The sequence below is a fragment of the Pinus tabuliformis genome, chromosome X (genome assembly GCF_031772625.1).
Source record: "Pinus tabuliformis cultivar Carrire ecotype Pingquan chromosome X, CPIR1, whole genome shotgun sequence".
Taxonomy (NCBI): Eukaryota; Viridiplantae; Streptophyta; class Pinopsida; order Pinales; family Pinaceae; genus Pinus; species Pinus tabuliformis.
In genome coordinates this window covers 1,681,838,592-1,681,851,628 of record NC_142308.1, presented here as the reverse complement: position 1 = coordinate 1,681,851,628, position 13,037 = coordinate 1,681,838,592, and the positions used below count along the sequence as shown (strand labels likewise).

The 13,037-nt window shown below is 36.1% G+C and overlaps 1 pseudogene; it reads right to left on the bottom strand.

The window, feature by feature from the left end:
* Positions 1-10,167: 10,167 nt before the first annotated feature.
* LOC149146477 (putative beta-D-xylosidase pseudogene) lies at positions 10,168-10,903 on the bottom strand (annotated as a pseudogene).
* Between the last annotated feature and the right edge of the window lie 2,134 nt (positions 10,904-13,037).

The window sequence follows — 13,037 nt, the reverse complement described above, 5'->3', positions numbered from 1 at the left end:
TAACTCAAGCAATAAAAATGTTAATATAATTTTGAATAAATAAATAAATAATTAATAAATATCATAAAAAATTAATTAATTAATTAAAAAAGAAAAAACAAAAAAAGATTTAATAATAAACATGTTAATATAATTTTGAATAAATAAATAAATAATTAATAAATATCATAAAAAAATTAATTAATTAATTAAAAAAAGAAAAAACAAAAAAAGGATTTAATCAAGAAAACAACCGACAAATTCTAGCAGACATATCTCTATTAAAAATTATTTAAACCCTAATTAGAGCTCTTCTTCTTTCTTCATTCAAGTTTGTCCTGATGATGGATCCCGATTGGGATTCGAAACGTCGATAAAAGAAATGGTTAATACTCTGGGTTCTCCGGCTTCTAATTCAAAAAATCACAATACAATACTGGAACAAATTGAAATTGTCAAGCTAAGTCTAAGCAATTGTAACTCCAAAAATATCTAGAGACTAATACTAAAAATTACTTGTTTGACATCATGTATCATTCTAGATGTATTATAAATAAAATGCAGCCTTTGTAGTATTACCTTTTTACACAGTCAATGTATAACTTATGTGGTAATGGTAGAACTATATGTCATCTTGCCATGACCTTTGGGAAATTGGCTCTTACTATATAATTACTATATGTCATCTTGCCATGACCTTTGGGCAATTGGCTCTTACTATATAATTACTATATGTCATCTTGCCATGACGTTTGGGCAATTGGCTCTTACTAAATAATTACAACGAAATAATGAGGTGAAATAAACTCAAATTTTGGGACCTTTAGTTCATAAATAAAATGATCTATTGCAAAAAAACATGGAGTTCGAATGCAATATAATAGCACCATCAATCTCTATAAGATATAATTCTATCTTTAAATGGCTACATTTAGAAGTTATTATTTCAATTGGAAACTTTGCATTAAAAATTAACAATAGAAGTGCAACGACAATGGCAACAATGAACATTTGTTTGCTAAATAAAAGCTTACAACATTGTATAATAGCACACCTGAAGGTACCTACCACGAGGTTCATGTGCTTCATTTGTTTGCAAAGAACCATATACATGGTTATAAGGGCACCTTGACGAACAAAATCTACCACATTTGATGTTAATGGTTCCAACAGAAAAATGGCCTCACATAATGACATGTGGATTAAATGACTAAGACAGTAAAGAAACTATTTGTGGGGTCTATTAAATTTGCAGAGTTTGATTTAGCACCAGCATAAAGGACCCAATGCCAAACATGTTGTTCGTGATCGTGATAACCAGTAATTTTTTTACAGTTCTTGATAACCATTAAAGCAATTGGATGGCCAACAAACTTTTCTGTTTTTTAATTTTATCTCCACATTTGAATACGTCTCGTCTCCCATCCCATTCCCTCACATTCCATAACTAGGACACACCAAAAGAGAACATAAAACGAATCACAGGAAAAGAAAAGAAGGCAAATCTAGCATTTGCTTTGCTTTGTATAAACTTATAATCAAATTACAGAGTCGGTAGTAGAAAAAAAAACATGTATACCCATGATAATCAACAAAAATAATAACAATACGCTGCAATTTTTACAGTCTTTTGCTTAGGTGAAGTGACCAAACACTATGTAATTGGCAAATGTCCTTTGGATTAAGAAGCGATACATCTAGCATTTAGCACTTGAGATAAAGGATGCTTTTAGTGCAAGAGAAAATCAAGTTTCTTTGTGTTATATTGCTAGAGTTTCTTCCTAAATCTCCAACCCCAATCTTACCATAGAGGACCTTAAATATTCAACTCAATTTATGTTGTTCTTTAGGAGGAATCCATCCTATTATATGTTTGATAGTTGGCTTGTTGGAGGACAAGGTATTTTGATGATATAGTAATTGTAGAAGTGTCCTCAGACACATAATTTTATTAATCAGAAAAAACAATTACATAATATGATTTTGCAAGAGTTTACACCCGAACCACACAAACACTCTTGCAATGAGCTATTTATAAGCTCCATGCCCTAACTACCTCTAATTATGGATCACTTATTAAATAACAAGTGTCCATTTACAATAAATGCTATAAAAACCAACTAGCTAACAAATCTCCTAAAATAGAGCCTAAGATACGACACATTTGGAGAGTCATATCTAGTTACAACAATATGCTAATTCTAAAAGTCTCCATTAAATAATTAAACATTCTAGAATAATAATTATTAATTTAATATCTTAAATTAATAACTATTTCATTCTAATTTTATAACCTATGATAAAATTGTATTTTTGGATCATCTAACATTCCCCCCTATGATCCAAAGGTACATTACAACAAATACCAAGTTAATCCCTGAACTTAGTAAATTTTATTCTGCCAAGCGGTTTCGTGAAAATGTCGGAGATCTGATCTTCGGAACGACAATAAACTGGCTTGAGGACATCTTTGGCAATGAGAGATTTGATATGATGATACTTGGTGTCCACATGCTTTGTCTTTGAATGAAAAATTTGGTTCTTGGCAAGTTTGATGGCTGACTGGCTGTCAATGAATAAGGATGTAGCTTCTGCCTGAGAAATGCCCAAGTCCTGCAAAATTCGGCGCAACCAAACAATTTCACATGCTGCTTCCCATGCTGAAATGTACTTTGCTTTTGCTGAAGAAGTGGCCACTGTGGCTTGTTTCCTACAACTCCAAGATACTGCTGCTGACCCCATGTTCATTAAATAACCTGATGTTGATGCTCGATCATCAATACTCCCACCAAAGTCGGCATCAGAATATCCACCAAGTACAAAATTTTTAGTCTTTGTGTAAAGAAGACCAAAATCTTTTGTTCCTTGGATATATCGAAGAACTGTTTTGGCTGCATTCCAGTGGTTGTCTCGTGGTTCCTGCATAAAATGTGAAAGAATACTGACTGCATAAGATGGATCAGGACGAGTATTTGTCAAATAAATCAAGCTGCCAATCAATTGTCTATAAGTTGTACTGTCCACCTTTCCCCCCTTCAAATTTTGAAAGTTTCGTGTTTTGCTCCATGGGGGTAAGAACGGGCTTGCAATCCTGCATGCCAAATCGTTGAAGAACCTCTACTGCATACTTACTATGAGAAATGAAAATATGATGTGGAAGTTGGAAGACTTCAACTCCATGATAGTAGTGAAGTAATCCCAAATCTGTCATCTTAAAACCTGCCTGTAACTCCTTTTTCACCTATGCAATATGATCATCATGGTTGCCAGTAATGATCAAATCATCTACATACATAACAAGAATTACCAGATATTTTCCCTGTTGTCGCACATACAAAGTATCATCAAATTCACTTCGTTGAAAACCAACTTTCTTAAGGTAGTCATCCATCTTTGCATACCAAGCTCGGGGAGCTTGTTTTAATCCATATAAAGCCTTAATCAAATTGCAGACTTTATGTTCTTGTCCTTCAATTTCAAAACCTGGTGGTTGGGTCATATACACTTCCTCCTGTAAATCTCTGTTGAGAAAAGCACTTTTCACATCCATTTGATGAACTTTCCATCCTTTCTGAGCGGCCAATGCAAGTGTTAATCGGAAGGTGTTCCATTTAGCTGTAGGAGCAAAAGCTTCCTCATAATCAATGCCTTCTTGCTACACAAAACCTTTTGCGAAAAGTCGTGCTTTATACTTTTCAAGTTCTCCCTTTTGATTATACTTAATTCTGTAAACCCATTTGTATCCTATGGGTTTAACATTTGCTGGACAATCAACAAGTTTCCAAGTGTTGTTATCAATTACTGCTTGATATTCTTCAACCATAGCCTGTTGCCATTCTTTATGTTTTACTGCTTCTTTGTATGTGGAAGGTTCAGTAAAATCATTTGCTATCAAGGAAAAATTGCCTTCACTTCTATGTGCCCTTCTGGTGCCTGTTTTATTCTGTTCATCAGGCTTTACATCTTTCAAAAGTTGAACTGCCCATTTCGGAAGTTGGTGCTCACTTGTTTGCGCTTCTGTAAAGTCTCCATCATTGTAAAGAGGATTAATATAAACTGATGTTCGTCGTTCAGGTGAAGAATGTGGAGAATCACTGTCAAAAGAACTGCTGCTGCTTGGAGATGCGGATGAACTGCTAGAAGACCCAGATGATGTTGTTGATGTAGATGGACTGGATGACTCATCCTTATAGGAAGGAAAATCAAGTCCATACCAATTTGGTGAAGTTGGTTGACTTTGCATTTTTCCATTTCTTTTACTTCCTTTAGTTTCTAACTTGTGAAGAATATTTTCAATTTCTACAGCACTCTTACTCTCAGTTTCATCAAAAATGACATCCCTGCTCACAATGAATTTTCCATTGGTCAAAAGACGATACCCTTTCTTCTCATTAGAATAGCCAACCATTATGCATTTTAAACTTCTTGAGTCAAGCTTAGTTCGTTTTTCTTTCGGAACTAAGGCATAACACACTGACCCAAAAACTCTAAGATTTTTAACTCGAGGTTTGAAACCAAACCAAGCTTCATAAGGTGTGATTCCGTCTAAAGAAGCAGTTGGAGATCTGTTTCTTAAGTAGATAGCTGTATGTATTGCTTCCACCCAATATGTTGGACTTAACCTCTTGAAAGTTAACATGGATCTCGCCATTCCTAACAAAGTGTGATTCATTCTTTCGACTACTCCATTTTGTTGTGGAGTGTAAACATTAGTAAGATGTCATCTTATGCCATTTTCATTGCAATAAGTTTTGAATTCATTTGAAGTGAATTCTCCCCCATTATCTGTCCTAAGAGTACCTATCTTTTCTTTGACTTCATTTTCAACAAGTTGGCGAAAAATTTTAAATTAATCAAATTCTTCTGACTTGTTCTTCAAAAAGTAAACCAAAGTCATTCTGCTGAAATCATCAATGAATAGTAAGAAATATTTGCATCCACCAAAGGAAGTTTGTAGTGGTCCACAAACATCACTGTGAACTAGTTGTAGCCGCCTGTTTGCACGCCATGAACTTGTTGGAAAAATTTCTCGACTTTGTTTGCCATAAATGCAAGCTTCACATTTTACATTTTCCCTTTTGAATGTGGGAAGTCCTTTAACCATTCCTTGTTTCTGCAATTGAGAAAGACTCTCAAAATTCAAATGTCTATATCTTACATGCCATAGTCTTATAGGTGAAATCCCTGTAGTCACTGCCCCTGCAAAATCAGAATGCCTTGGAATAACTGTCCCTTTCATCTGTAACAATTTTACATCTTCATAACCTGTCATGACTATTTTCAAGTTCTGTTTGACTGAATTAATCTTGACTAAACCATCTTCCATAATCACCTGATGTCCTGCTTGTCGAATCGTGACTAAAGAGAGCAAATTTTTCTTAAAACTAGGTACATACCTTACATTGGAAATCATTTTTTCTCCAATGCCAGGGAGAAAAACGTTTACTACTGCTTTTCCATAAGGAGTATGTTTTGTATCATCAGCAAGAAAAATGGAATTAAGTTGGCAATCTTGAGAATTCCAAAAAAAATCACGTCGACAAGTCATGTGCTGAGTTGCCCCAGAATCCAAGATCCAGGCATCTTCATAGTCACTTCTAAGATGGGATGAAAGTTGTGATGCTGGTGAGGAAGTAAAAACATATTCTGAGTTATCTTCATCTTGATCATTGGAAAATTGCGCTGAATGCTGCTGAAACTTGGGAATTTTATTAAGTGAAGTTTGACAATCTTTAGCATAATGGCCAACTGTGTTACATCTTCGACACGCAATTTGACTTAAGTCTCTTCCTCTTCCTGAAGATTGTCCTCTGCCTCTGCTTTGAATTCTATTTTGAGATTGTACTCTACCTTGATTATTATATCCTTGTCCTTGAAAATTGCCTCTTCCTTGGTTGTTTCCTCTACCTTGAAAATTATTTCTTCCTCCTCTGTTAAAATTGTTTCCTCTGCTTTGGCTTCGACCTCGACTATGTGCTGCTTGATTCTGATTCCCTCTACCTCTGCCTTGAGAACTATCTGCTGACGATTTACTACTGCTGGCCTCTGTGAGAAAAACATCTTCACCAACTTTCTTCTTCTTCCCAAAAGTTTTATCATGTTGAGTCAACATTTCACAGAGTTCATCAAACTTTAGTTTCTCTAATTTCCCAGTTACTTGTAGAGTCTCCAAAAAATGCGTGTAGGAAGAAGGAAGTCCAACAATTACAATTGTGACCATAAAGCTATCATCAATTGCGGGAAAACCAACATTAATAATTTCTTGCCTAATATTCTTAAGTCTTGAGATATATTCAAGAACATCACCGCCTTTAGTTAATTTTTGTTGCAACAATTTTAATTGTAGATTGAATTTCTTTGATTCAGGCTGAGTATCAAAGAGGTATTTAAAAGTTTTCAAAGCAGACCATGCATCTGTAGCATTTTCTATATGGACATACATTTCATCATTCACAGAAGATTTAATAAGAGCTAAGGCTTTAGCATTCTTGATTTCCCATTTTGCTAGTGCAGCTGCATCTGTGGGTTTATTTGGCTTAACATCTCCATCACATATTCCCTTCCATAATTCATTGTAAATGAGTGTGCTTTCGATGAGACGAAGCGATGTTTTATAAGATTTGGTGCCTTCAAGTTTGTCGGAATTAGAAAACAAATTAATCAACTTAGACATTGTAGCGTCGAAGCGTCGCACCAAGAATCAGAACAGAAATGAAAAGATAGTCATCACAACACACCACACAAAAGACATGATCTATCGGGGCTTGGCCTTGACCCTCGAATAATCGTCAAAACAGGAGAAAAATGACTGAGCTTTGCACTTGGCTCTAGTCAATTTCTCAAATTTTTACAAGGCAACTTTCAAAATTTGACTTTTACAATGGTGCTTTTGCACAATCTGGTAAAAAAAAGTTACCCCCCCTCAAAGTAAAATTACTTTGAGTTACAATACTTATCTCTCCAAAAACAAATTACAAAAAATATCTCCTTATTACTCCAAAAATTACAAATGACCTTATTCCTCCACAAATATTACAAAATCCTTATTACTCCAAAAAAAACATTACATAAAAAATATATACCTTATCTCTCCAAATTTAAAAAATATTCACAACTAATACATGCTACAAAGCAGATAATGTAGAGCCTGTGCAAAAGCTAGTACAAACACCAGAGAAATCATAGTTCTGAGTTTGGCTTGTTCCCTGCAAGAATAAGAGATATTTCTAACCGACGACTAAAAGCTTGATTGAACATAAGGCGTGTCTGAAACGTTGACACAAAAGGCAACCACGAACACATTGCAACGGGTATGAACACAATCATGCGGATACCAGAATAATGAATGCGGAATCAAGTCAGCAGCGCGATGGTCTTTGTTTAAACACACCAGAATAATGAATGCGGAATCAAGTCAGCAGCGCGATGGTCTTTGTTTAAACACACCAGAATAATGAATGCGGAATCAAGTCAGGAGTTGGTTTGTGGAGGATGCTGTTAAGTGATCCTGGTTATGAGAATACTTTTGCAGAGAGCATCGATCAGACTATCTTCTCAGAAACTAAAACTGATCAATTGGGCATTGTGGACCATTTTTCTGGTACAATTGGCAATGATGAGACAGCCTCTGATAACAGGTTATTCGTACGAGCAAGATATTGTAGAAAGTGTAAAGCATATGTTGATCGATTTGATCATCATTTCCCTGCAATTGGAAATTGTGTGGGTCAGAGAAACCACCGGCTCTCCAAGCCACAGGGTGCAAACTTCTATCCTCCAGATATGGACAGACAAGAATTCGATTTATGGAAGAGCACTTTACCCAAGGACCAGCAGGATTCCGCTGTTGGTTATTTCACTGTAATTCGAAGGCCAAAAGACTCATTCTTTAGTATGCCATCACATATGGAGTTATCAACAGTAAATCAGCTCTGCAATGTCAAGTCTTTCAATGCCCACAATCTTTTGATTGTGCCATACTCGATAGAGTATGAAAGTTATTTGAAAGATGCAGCCGGCTTGTTACATAAAGCTGGAAATGTTGCCGACACACCAAGTTGGAAGAGGTAGAGCTATTGTAGTTGTAGAAACGATTATCAGATGTACATATGTTTTTCAATGATTATTCAGATGTAATGAAATTATAATAATTGGTTTTCAATAGCCTAAAAAAAAATTGATTTTCAGATTTGAAAAATCTGAAATCAATAAAATTTCTTCTCTTTTGAACAAAATTTTGACAAATTTCATACCAATTATTTGCTGAGCAATTCAATGGAGTTTTGCACAAACTTGTAGGGCTGGAATCTCCTCTTCACATCCACTGCAGCATTACTGGAGCTCTGATACCACAATAATGGCAGAAGTGTCCTCAGACACATAATTTTATTAATCAGAAAAAACAATTACATAATATGATTTTGCAAGAGTTTACACCCGAACCACACAAACACTCTTGCAATGAGCTATTTATAAGCTCCATGTCCTAACTACCTCTAATTATGGATCACTTATTAAATAACAAGTGTCCATTTACAATAAATGCTATAAAAACCAACTAGCTAACAAATCTCCTAAAATAGAGCCTAAGATACGACACATTTGGAGGGTCATATCTACTTACAACAATATGCTAATTATAAAAGCCTCCATTAAATAATTAAACATTCTAGAATAATAATTATTAATTTAATATCTTAAATTAATAATTATTTTATTCTAATTTTATAACCTATGATAAAATTGTATTTTTGGATCATCTAACATATAGTAATCTCATAAACTATTTTTAAAGAGACGAGGACCCTGTATAGGGCAGAGCATATCTCGGCCAAACATTTTTAGCACATGACAATCATAAGAGGCGATAACCATGTACAAGGCAGAGCATATCACGACCTAACATTTTTAATTGCTTGTAAACATAAAATCTTTTAAAGGTAACTTTGGAATTAACGATCAGGAGTATTAATGCTCCAGTTAGTAGATAGAGGTAGGTGGCCATAGCTACTGGATTTTCACACATATCTCCTAGTGTTTCGATATCTGTGAGGATAGATGAGTTACTATCTATCTTATTTAGTCCTGAACAAATAAATACTTAGATTTTCATGGCCTAGCTAGTGACATTTTTGATATCTATGATGTCCCCAAGATATATAACCACCATGTTCAATATAAAATGAGGGTTCATTGTGTGCTCTGTCTACACTTGAGATTAGACAAAAAAAACAAAACTACTGCCTTCCGAAGAAGACTGCTTTGCATCTGCTTCATATCCTGCCGGAGAATTTTGTACAAGATAGTTTGACCGGTTCCTTTTTCACCTGAAATAAAATGTTTGAGGCAATAAGTTGGCCTCACCAGAAGTTTTCAAGAATGAGAACCTCAGATATGAAGCATTCGGTGAAAAGTAAGGGGAAAATTTTGCATGTTTCAAAGCTTTACATAGTTAAAAATCAAACAGAAAGCAGAGATACTAAGCAGTTTACCATGTAACAAAACACTCGGATGTGCCAATAACAAGGGTGGAAGCCTTGCGAGTCATTGCCTATTCAACTGGCAGATTGCCTGCTTTCACCGCTGCTTTTGTGTGCAGACCAAGAAAATCCCCACAGTTCAGATCCAATCCTGCGATGTCCAGGCCAATTCAAGTATAAATTTCAGTAAACAAAAACCAGAATCAAATGGCATTTTCTATTAGATAAGATTCAATGTGGATTCATGAGGCAAAATTTAAAGACATTAACAAAGTTAGAAAATTCTACAACAACTAAAATTAAGAAATCCATAAGAGTATAGACCAATGCAAGCTTCAAAATGTTAGAATCAACTAGAAAATCCCAGAAAAAAGAAAATCGATGAAGAAAATTTATAATTGAATCGTTTTACCACAACCACAAATCTAAATTAAATTTCAGTCAAAAAAAGGATGCTCTTTATGAGGCTATTTTCAGGATTTTCTTTAGAGAGCATTTTATAGCTTGGGAGTTTCTATATATACTTCCCAAACCTCAGGAAACAATGGCAACATGGGTACTTGATAAGCATGGAGATGCATTTATTCCCCAAAATGAAATTTAAAAAGCCCTCCTTAGGATGAACACCATTTGAAAAGAATATAAGCTGTCAAAATGGAAAATTTAAAGTGGGTATTTCAAAATATCCCTGGATTATATGCTCCAAATCTCACATCTGCAATGGTTGCTCCCCCAGCTTGTCCAGGATAGCCCACCCAAAGAATACCTGAGATCTTGTTATTATCCTTTGCAAAGGATATATCAAAAGGACCCCAGACATGATCACAAGAATTACAGGTCCCTTGGATGCAGCAGAAACTTGGGATATGAGTTGTTGTTGTTGGCCAGGTAACAGCAAAGTCGTTCTGTCTAAACTTTCTTTCTCTAATGTTTCGTCTCCACCTACTATCAACACTCTTGCATCTGCATTTCCTATTGTCTGGACTGCCCCACCTAACAAATTGTTTCCACTGCATAAAACATTTGCACACCCAGCGGCGTAGAGAGTTTTAGTTTACGCTGAAAGGCCCTAGAGGGGGGTCGTGTACTTGCACGGAGTGTCTGCCAACAATAAAAAAAATGGATTCTGTAATCCAGGGGATATTCGGTAAATACTGAAATCTGATGTTTTCAAGTTTCAGAAAAAATGAATCACCATCTAATGAATCCATACCAGTATAGTTTCCTATCATTGTTTTAGTGACATTTGCATTGGGGCCAATAACAGCCAAGGAGTGGACTTTGTTAGCAGCCAATGGTAACGAACCATCGTTCTTTAGCAGCACTATCCCCTGCCTCGCAGCCTCCAGCGCCAGCTGCTGATGTTCGGTTGTGCACACATCCTTTGGTCCAAGGTTCCCATATGGTTGCTTGGCTGGATCCCCATCGAACCAGCCGAGGCGCATCGCACTGTGAATCTATTAACCAGATCTGCATCAACAACAGATTTTGGTAGCTTCCCTGCTTTCACCGCTGCTTCTGTGTGCAGACCAAGAAAGTCCCCATAGTTCAGATCCAATCCTACGATGTCCAGACCAATTCAAGTATAAATTTTAGTAAACAACAACCATAATCAAATGACATTTTCTATTAGATAAGATTCAATGTGGATTCATGCCTAGCTTCCGTGAAGAAAATATGGATTCCTAAGAGGCATGAACCCTGATTTTTTAGGTTAATGTAGAAGCTAAGGTTTCATATTTATTAAGAATAGAAAATTAGTTACAATGGGCACCTAGGTTACCGTAACGAATTTCTAACGCATTATTTTACTGTAACTAACTTCCAACGCATTTCCACCTCAGTGTTTACTGTAACCAACTTTCAACGTAGTGTCCTCCATGACCTACAATGATCCAACGATGGAAATTTTTTTAATCATCTAACTCATTAAATTAATGGCACAAGATATGACACAATGACACATGGCATGCAAGTAGGTTGAGTCTAGAAAGAATTAGATCTCAGAACACAGGACTCTAATTTCTCAAACTCTCTCCAAGACCTCAGACTTTCTAAGACCTAAGACCCCCCTCTCCCGAATGAGCCTTACCTTCTTTTATAACTTTGAAGGGGGACAAACATCCGTGAAGTGTCAAATACAAACTTGTGACTCAAAAGAAAAGATGCTCAAAGGACTGAAACATCTTTCCGAAAGTAAAATGTACACCAAGATTCGGGCATGAGAGGACTATCCCATGTTATCTCGTCCCTTCTCCTTTCGGATAGCCAAGTGGCATATGGGGACCGAATCTTTCGACATGAAAACACAACTGAAAGACTTAAAGTAGAGATATGCAAATCTCATTATTGTACTCTAAAGTTTACACAGTGGAGGTTCAAAGACAAGTGAACCCACGAAAGCTTGTCCAACACCATCGTCGGTTGGAAAGACAACACAATTATAGTACATAGTACTCAATCTGAGGATGGGAATAATGCTGATGTTGGAATCGTTCAATCAAATAATTTGAGAAGTACTGGACCCTTACTTCTTTTTCAGATTCCCAAGCCTGTGAGATGTGACTATTTGGTGGCTCCAGGAAGTTGATATTGACAAAAGGATTCGAAGTAGGATCAATTTGATCATGAAAATCTCCGTAGCTGGTACTGGTAGAGATTGTCCGGACTTTAATGGTTAGTGACGAACCATCAGACATGACCACACCTCTTGGTTCCTTGTAGAAAAGAGAGATCTTCAATATCTAAGATGCTCCTGACAGATTTGTATAATATTCCAGTTAAGTGGGTTGTCGGTTCACTGAATCCTGGAATCTTTAACATGTGAAGGGAATACGGCTTTATGACAAATGCTGATAAACTGTAAATCTTCCACCAATCAACGAACCAAGCAGGAGTGGGGTCTTCTTCTTCCATAGCTTCAACTGTCATTCCTTCAAACAGAAAGGAGAACTGCATAGAATAAAACAGGTTAGAAGAGTAGTTTTGAAGGTTCATACCTATGTAGAAAGCATCCTTCTGCCGATCACCATCAAAATCAGGCCTGTTGAAATGATTACTAAAGCGTCTGAAAGTAATATGACAACTTTCAATCAGGTCTTCATCCTCATCACTTCTCTGGAGTACATACATGATGCTTCCAATGTGCTCTAAATAATTTAAAGCATCAATAGCTTCTGCGTTCATTTCATTCTGCATGCTTTCGGTCCATAAATAGGGAATTCCCATTCTGTGGCGAATTTCTTTGAGTGGGAACCATTCTTCATCAAGATCTAGAAGAGAGGTTTCTAGATCATAGGTGATCCATCTGCCAAGGGTTTCTACCTGCACATTGTCATTTATTCTTCTAATGAAATTTCAGGACAAGGAAAGAATGGAGTGTTCTGTTAGGAATTCGCGGCTCAGCATGTCGGGAAAACTGTTCTTATCACCCTTTATGAATTCTATGTCAAATACATACTGGCTCAGTTGCATCACCCATATGACCATGGCAGCATCTTCAAACTCGCACTTCTATATTGCGTATTTCAAAGCCTGCAAGTCTATTTTTACAGTGAATTTTGTATATATAACAAAATC